Consider the following 8,934-nt stretch of genomic DNA (forward strand, 5'->3'; position numbering starts at 1 on the left):
ATGTGAAGGTAGACATACACAACCAGTCAAACGTTTTTGAACAACAAGATTTTTAATGCTTTGCAAAGATTTATTTTCCACTTACAAAGCTGGCATTTATTTGATCCAAAATACAGCAAAAAACATTAAAATTGTGAAATATTTAAAATTCATTTTTCTGCTTTAATATGTTTTAAAATGTAAGATTCAGGGTAAGGGCTAGATTAATTTCAAAGCTGAAAGTTTGCCATAATTCCTCGTGTCATGATTCTTAAAAAATGAAACACTCAAGACTGGAGTGAAAAAAAAAAAAATGACTGGTAGCGTAGATTACAGTCATAGTAAAAGTATGCTTTTTCAAAGTCTAATTGCATAAAATGCATCTTTTTCATTTGGAAATGTAAATTCCAGTCTCCCCTAAATGAATTACCGTTACTTACATACTTTACACCACTGTAAACTGGCTACTCTATAAAGTGTCCATGAAATACAAATCCATCAAGTTCTGTAGAAGTATTCGATTTCATTTACCCGAAAAAGTCGAACTTGATAGGAACATGAAAAGCACAATGCCCTGTCTGGTGTCCTTTGCCTCTAACTTTCTCCCCCTCTCCCCGACTCCCCCATTCCCTTTATACCGCCAGGGTCAAGGCTTTCCTCACCCACGACATTTCTCTCCACATCTCGCGGTTTTGAACTACATCCAGCGCCATGCAAGACAACTTCATCAAAGCGGCGCGGGGCCTAACGTGTCATCCCGCTGATCAAAAACATACAGTTCCATTTTCACCCCTCGCAACTGAAGAGGAGAAAAAAATCTTCAAAGGACAGTCAGCCTCTTTCTAGCGCGCACGTAAGATGGTTTGTGATGCTGCCAATTTCTCTAATAATTCTGCTCTGGGGATGGAGCGAAGAAGAGAGGAAAGGAAGGATGGACGGGAGGGAGATGTGCAGAAGAATGCAACACTTTGGTGCAAAAAAAAGAGGTAGCTGATATTCATTAGGTTCATCATTTAGATAAACAGTGCTTAATGACACCTGTTTTAATTGGCCTTGGTGCTTAATAACGGACCATTTAATTTGTTGCAAAGCTATCTGCTCATTTCCCCTCAGGGTACACTAACCTCAGAATGAGAGATCGAATAGACAAAAAAGAAGAAGGAAGAAACGGAAGTTTCAGTGAGTAATTAAAAGATCCCTTAAGAAGGAGCATCATTCAGTTCAATTTCACAACATTAATTGCACAGTATCAAAGCCATTCTTTCCACATTTCCTTCTTTTTCTCTCTGTTTCCGGCTTCCCCATACTCCTAAATCTTATTCTATCGGAGAATGCTAATCAGACCCATGGGTATAAAGAATGGAGTTGATCACTATGTGCAGTCAGTATTTTAGATGCTTGTCGCAGGAACATCCGCACAGGAATCATCCTGACATTTTCATCTACCCTGCAGAGCAGGAACGAGAAAAAAAAAGAAGAAGAAAAAGCCTGATGGTACTGGAAAATTTCAAACGAATGAATCCAGTCCTTCCTCAAAGATTAAACTTCAATGTCGTAACACTCACTGAAATTTAGACCAACAAAACTTTAAGATCATGTGCAAAGTGTCATGTATGACATCTATTTTCCTATCGGTAAGAATAATCTTCTCACACAACCAATCAGTGTGTAAGTTATATACAGTATAATTTCTGCTGTGACATTTTAGGTGTATGCCGCACATCATGCATGGCTGCACCTCAGAGAGAAAATGATTATGGCCACCCTGAGGTCAGGAACAAAAGAAAATTGCAGTGGGTGATGGACAAGCTCAGCAACGTTACATGTTATCCAAATTCCCCTTTACATAAAAGATGGATGTTACCTACAGTGCTCTTGTGATTGGAAACAGGGGCATGCCGAGCTGTCAGAGAACTAATGACTCAAGCCCGCAAACAATTTTCCGTACAGTCACTGAAAAAAAAAAACTAGTTTTGATAGTTCTGAATAACTTTGATTTATTTTCAAATTAGACTTGACACACTTCATGCCTGTGAGGGAAAGAAATTAACCGCATGTTTTTCTTGTGTCCTCAAACACAGCAAATACTCACTTCTCTCCTGAAAAGTAGCAGTTTTGGGAACCTGTCAAATGTCTGAGACAACTGGGTGAGCAAAAAGCGAGCAAGATTCAAAAGATTAACAGCAAGAACACTTTCCTGCAGGTGAAATGAAACACAGTCATCAATTCTCTGTAAATTCCTGATCAAAGACTGATGCTGTTTGCATTGATGTATTTTTATTGTGTGCTTTCTAAGTATCCAAGTAGTACTCCATATCACTTGGGCTAAAGTAAATTACTTATGAAACGTAGTCAAAGGGACATATTGCTGTGTAGCTCATTATACCCGCATCAGCTTCTAATATAGGGAAGTAGAGATGAAAGTGAATTTAAGCAAGCACATGTGACTGTTTGTGCTTTTAGAGAGCATATTGCATTTTATATGCAGGAATTGTTAAGTTCATGTAAGAACACAGGGCTTATTTCGGTTTGTGTATTTGTCTGCCTGACTGGATGACTGATCCCCCTTGCCGTATATTGATGTGTTTGTACCTTTAAATGTTTAGGGGTTGGCAATAGTGGCTTTCATGAACACAGCGATAATGTAGTTTGTGTTACTTTTGTGTTCTGTACAGTAAAAATAGTAATATTGCCAAATATTATTAAAAGTATTACAATTTTAAACAAATGTTTTCTATTTGAATATATTTAAAGGTATAAAATGAAATGCAACCCAAATTTCAGAAAGATTGGTATTTTTTTCAAATTTAAATAAAATGAAAGCTTAAAAAAATTCAAATCACACAAGCCATTATTTTATTCACAGTAGAACATACATAACATAAAATTTGTGATCTTAAAAGTTTGGAATGGCAAGAGGGTAAACATTTTATTTATTATTAATTCATAATTAATGAATTTTCATTTTTGGGTGAGCTATCCGTTTAAAAGTGAAATAGATTTATGTGATGACAAAGCTGAATGGAAGCCTCAAGAATCGCTCTTTGATGAATAGAACTTTTAAAAGAACGACATGTATATGATCAGTTTAATATAATACATAAAACTTATTGGTCCCAAACTTAAGAATTGGATATATAAGTAATGCCTATTGTGTGTAGAGACCATAAGTTTAATCATGTCGTCAGTAGGTTGTGTGACTTGAAAATCAAGGCTGATAACTGACAGGTTGTACAGTAGATTGAGCTATCATCATTGTTCCCTAATATTAGACACTTAACCCACATTTTCTCCAGGGGGCTGTCCCTTTAATATATAAATGTCAGTAAGTGCACATCCTTCTGACTGACTTTCGAAAAGTCTTTCTTTTTTTCTTCTCCCCAAGGTGACATTCCTTTAGCTGAATTACTGAAGGTCAGAGGGATTGTTCTTTCTCTATATGTTACTGGTAATCATTTAGAGGTCATTTTACTAATGCTATCTATCATGTTACAACAATAATGACATTCTAATAATGCTGCAGATGAAAAAGCCACTCAAACCTCATCAAGCACCTGAAAATACCTCCAGTCAGTCATACAATTACATTTTACTGAGATTATGTATTTTTCTGTTTATAATATTATATTCTGTCTGTTCATTTTTTCACTGTTTAATAAAGTTGCTAATAAGGACTACAACTAAGCATGTTTGAGTATACTGGAGCCTACATGCTTATCAGCTTGTGTTACGGTCTGAAAATTGAAAATATGACTGCGTAATTTATGCTGTAAAACTAAACATGAAGGTCTCTTGAAGTAACATCATCCACAGACCTTATTTTACTTCTAAATCCCATTTGCTATTCTTAAAAACCATTCAAAATTCCTGAGCAAGCCCATAGCTAATTGTTTTCCGGGTTTTAAAATGAACAGTGTTCTAGAGAAGCACTTCAAAAATATGTTTTCACCTTCAAATTGTGCGTGAGTTTTGACTCTCGCTCACAGAATATTTCTATACCTTGATTTTGCGTTATTTATAGTTTAATATGAATACGAAGACAGTTATAAGTGAATCAAAGGGATGTGTTTAAGTGGGAATGTTTGTCTAATTGTATTCTCCTTTTTCTTTATACTTTGCCTCTTTGCTTAATGCGTGTCTGCATCTCTGATAAAGACTTCTTTTGTTTTTTTTCATGAATTGAGAAACTCTAAGGAGACTCTCGGTAATGTCCCAGTGTATGAAACAATCAAACAGATGATAATAGCTTTAATAAGGGGTTGAGAGAGCAGGAGATGCGTAGGTCGGCCTCTTTCTACTGGGCTCCGTGGCGTAAGATTGTTCTCATCCCTTTGGGATGGAGTCTAATTGTTTACGAACTACGTTCTACACTCATAACATCTCATTTGGGACATTTCTCATGACTGGTGAAATTAAAACATAATAGAGCCTTTAAGAGTATCCGTATATTTTATTTACACATAATGAATTGCTTTGATTTGGTGTTTTCGGAGGAGGGAGTCTCTGATTAAATTTTGCATTAATGAATAAAGTTTGCTGTTGACTGCGCCGGTCTCCGGGGCTTGAGACAGCAGCCGCAGATGAAATATAATTGATTTCCTCCGTGTTTTTGTTTTATTCTTTTGTTTAGTTTCCTTTGTTTTCAATGGGGAGAACAAGGGATCACTGATAGTCTTTAATATTACCCCACCCACTGTGTTGTGAAAAAACATGCAGAGAGAGAGAGAGAGAGAGACAGAGAGACAGAGAGACAGAGAGAGAGAGAGAGAGAGCGGGTAAAACCCACAAATGCTTAATGTGACAATACATTGAAGGAACATTTCCTCTTTCAAAGTCTGTTTTCAGGCGAAGAGGCGGATGGCCCCAGGTGTAATGCTATATAAGTCCCATGCTTTCAGAAAACAGATTTTTACTGTCACACTGTCATGGGTATTGCGAGATGGTATGACCTACTTGCACCCCACTAATACAGGGATCAAAACAGTCTTCAGGGTAGAGACCCATATTTCTGATCTCAAAGCTGCTGCCATCCATTGTAAACTACGAATAAGTGTGTGTGTGTGTGTACGCGTGTGTGTCTCCACATGAGAAATAAATCAAAGACGGCATCCTTAATGCTCTCACGAGCTGTCATGATTTATATCATAACCTCAGTGTCTGATGATCTAGTGTAATTAGAGCGAGGACTGATGAGGGATTTTGACGAGTGGCGGTGGCTCAATGGCTACAAATCTGGCCTGTTAGCTAAAAGGTTGCAGGTTAAATTTCAAGTTGGAGTGATTTAGAGACTGGAAAGTTACTACGCTTAAAATATCTTCCTATCACCTCTGTGCCCTTGGGCAAGGTACTTAATCCCAGTTTGTACCTGCGGGTCTGTGCCTGTGAATTGTGTAACGTGCTTTCCTTTTGATCCCCAAAAGGAAGAAGAAATCAAAACGTACCTAGATAGACCACACTAAAATTTTTGGTTGAGAACATTAGAATCCATATTCAGAATCAAAAATAAATTCAGACAGATTTGTAGGTATTGCATTTTAGTCTTGTGAGCACTTATCTAGATGGATTTATTGACTGATTGATTTTTATTAATTATTTTTATTATTATTTATTTTTTATTTTTGTGACACTTAATATTTCCATTTTTATAGTTTCCTTCTCTGATAACATGCCCCAATAACAAGCACTGTGTCTTGCTATATGGACTTATATAAGTATATGTACAATACTAACATTTATTGTTTGAATTCAGCGATGATGCATTAAATTGTTCAGAAGGGACAGATATTAATAATGTTAGAAATGTTGAAAAGTATAACAGTTGCCATAAAAAAATATTAAGCAGCACAAACTAATAAATAAATAATAAGTAAAAATACTACTACTACTACTGCTACTACTACTATTACTAATATTAATAATGTAAAGAAACAACACTTGAATCTTAATGTAGGCTTCTTAAAATGTAGCTTTGTTATTACAGGAATAAATAAAATATATGAAAAAATAAATAAATGTAATTATATATAGTATTAGTATTTCGTTTGTTGTGGACCCATCACAATAAAGTGTTAAAAGATATTACGAAGAGAGTCTACTAATACTTCAATACTTTTACTTTCATATTTTAAAAATATATTCATATATATTTACTGTATATAGCATTTATGTCATTGCAAGTGACTGCAATTATACTTCTAACCTGGTTACTAATATATAACCTGTGTGACATTTTGCCGCTGTCTGCTCTAGATAGCAATGTAAGTTTGTTGTTTTTCCTTATGTAGGTCTTCTAGAGTTTGAACCCTTGAATTGAAAGGTTTCTCTTTGTCCTCTCTCAGTTGGTGTGCTTTTACACATTGTACACTAGGAAACTGCTTTTGTCATCTTTTCATACTGACTCAAGTGTGGTTCTTTTATGAGTTCAGAAAATGTTTTTTCACACTAATCTAACAAACCAAACCTCAGGGTCAGTGAAGTCCAGGTCTGTGGCTGGTTGAGTAGCAGGAGCCTTATGCCTACTGTGACTCTTGACAAAAGTCTTTATTCTCTTCCCCGTGCTCATAATTCCCTTGGAGAAGTGGACAAGGCGCCCTTGAGCGTTTGCGCCATCCCCTCCGCCAATTCCCCTCCCTTTCCTGAGGGAGAAATCCATAGCCGATTAACGAGAATCTGTTTGCAAACACAGAACGCTCTGAAGATGGAGTTGCCACTAAGCACCACAACTGTGGCCTGGCTTAATCTGAATTCCAGGAAAGCTTCAAGGAGGAATATATCACACGCACAAAAAGAAGAAGAAGAAGAAAAAAAAAGTAACGTAAACCCTCAGCAAGGTTCTAAACTCTCTTTCATACACAATAAATTATTCATGACTCTACGAACTGGAGTCAAAGTCAATGATAAATGTGTTGGAGTCGATCATCCACACTTCATTAAGTTCCCACCTTCCCTATAACACTACTAGAATGGAGAGGGAAAGAGAGAGAGAGAGAGAGAGAAAGATACACATAGGTAGATTAAATGCAGAGTCTACAGTTATAGACAAGTGTTTTTAGAGACTTTTTCAAAGAACCATTGACATACAATGAAAAATAGATACATAAATATTATTTTTGTATCATGTGAGAATCTTTTGAAAATTAAGACAAATGTAGGAGCATATAAAGCTTGATGTCTGATACATTATTAGACATTGCATTGATGAAACAGATAAGTCCCATGAGACTTCAAAGATTCTTAAAGTGACCTGTAATCAAAGTCTGCTCAAAGCAAACATAAGCTGTTTTTATGCATCTGTTTGTTTTTCTTTGGTTATTTCAGCCAGTGCTTTGAGGATGGGGTGTTTACTGTGGCTTGACCAGCTCTCCTAGTTCATCCAAAGCAGATTAAAGGAAGGAAGAGGAACACTTTGATGTTTCTCCTTACATTTTTTTTAACTGGTTGCACTGAACAACATACAGGTGGTATACAAGCTGCACTGCCGGTCCATCCACAGAGTCAAGACTTAACCTGTTGCAGTAAAGCACTTTCTGTTTTTACCTAAAATCAAGTGGAACTGAGATGATGCCTATGCATTACTGAACTTTCTCAAACCTTCAGGTGTTTATAAAACAGTTGTGTTTCTGGATGGTGACTATTGAAGTTGACAAGTGACTTTAAGGGAAACGGTATCAGTTAATGACATGGTAATGATTTTTTGACATAAATGCATCTTGTGAACGTTTTATTTTCTGTATCATGCTGAATATTGTGTGTTTTAAAGCCATATCAGTAACTTTTTTTTATGCTCTTAAACTGTCAAATACACGCGTTTATGTTAAAAACACACATAAATTACAAATAGTTGGTATGTCCGTGAAGGTAAACAGCTGGAAGAGAAATTGCATGTCCATGTCGGATCTGTGTATTAACCCTTTCACACGTGAGTTTAAAATATTCAGTTTGAGCCCCCAATGTGAGTTATTTTTTTTTTAGGTAACAGTTATTTTAAAATGCTTAGCCGCATTGTTTCCATGGCAAAGCATCATGCTTGTCATGTGACACACAGCTGTATGACACATGCGCTGAATCCAAGTTATGGGATTTACATGTCAAAGTAAGTCTGCTGTAAACTGGGAGAAGAGCAAAATAAACTTTACAGTTACTCACACAAGCTACGTATATATATGCTATTAATAAAACACGTCAGATTATATTTGTAAGGCTCATTAATGCCATTTCTATAGACATCAGTGTGTATTTTGTATATATTTATATATATATATATATATATATATATATATATATATATATATATATATATATATATATATAATTTCTGTAGCTTTAATAAGAAGACATTTCTTATTTTAATGCTGCTTTTAAATGCTTCAGCCTGATGATGATGTCAGATTGTGTCTGAACTGCTGTATGGCATGGGATGGGGCTTGGAAAATATGATTTCATATTGTACAGAACTCTGTGAAGAGCTCATTTCGAGACACTGCTTATGATGTATCGGGGATTACAAAAAAGGAGTAGGTGTATTTTTATTATTATTGGGTGGTTATGTACACTCACTGCCATCATACATTTATATTCAAAGAACATGTTAATGTTAAATTTGCATATTAGGTGCCCTTAAATCTGAACAGTACATAGAAAATAAATGTTTATTATATTTTTTGCATGATATTTTGATGTCACTAAATTGATTCCTTTTTCAGCATTAATACAAATAGAACTCAATAAATATAAATATATAAACTAGGGACATGCATTTTTTATGCTCTTTTCTTTTCTATTGTGGCCTTTCATTGATTCATGTATTGTTTTTTTCTCCCATTCTCATCTGTATAAAATAAGATTCAAGAGCTTTCCCTGTACATTTCAAGATGTGAGGACAGAAATAACAATATGAACAAAATAACATGGATGAATGAATAAATATGGAAAAAAGACAGTCATGGATAATTCATG

The 8,934-nt window shown here is 35.5% G+C and overlaps 1 long non-coding RNA gene across 2 annotated transcripts in view; it reads left to right on the forward strand.

Annotated features, from left to right (window-relative positions):
* Positions 1–3,638, forward strand: part of LOC122357577 — a 91,394-nt gene extending 87,756 nt beyond the window's left edge. Inside the window, exons 4-5 of one of the 2 annotated variants that reach the window (XR_006252497.1) lie at positions 624–965; positions 1,093–3,638. This is a non-coding gene — a long non-coding RNA (uncharacterized LOC122357577). Of the gene's footprint in view, positions 1–623 lie in introns of both variants that reach the window. The other variant, XR_006252498.1, reaches the window with a different exon arrangement.
* The last annotated feature ends 5,296 nt before the right edge of the window (positions 3,639–8,934 follow it).

This window comes from Puntigrus tetrazona, chromosome 14, assembly GCF_018831695.1.
Source record: "Puntigrus tetrazona isolate hp1 chromosome 14, ASM1883169v1, whole genome shotgun sequence".
Taxonomy (NCBI): domain Eukaryota; kingdom Metazoa; phylum Chordata; class Actinopteri; order Cypriniformes; family Cyprinidae; genus Puntigrus; species Puntigrus tetrazona.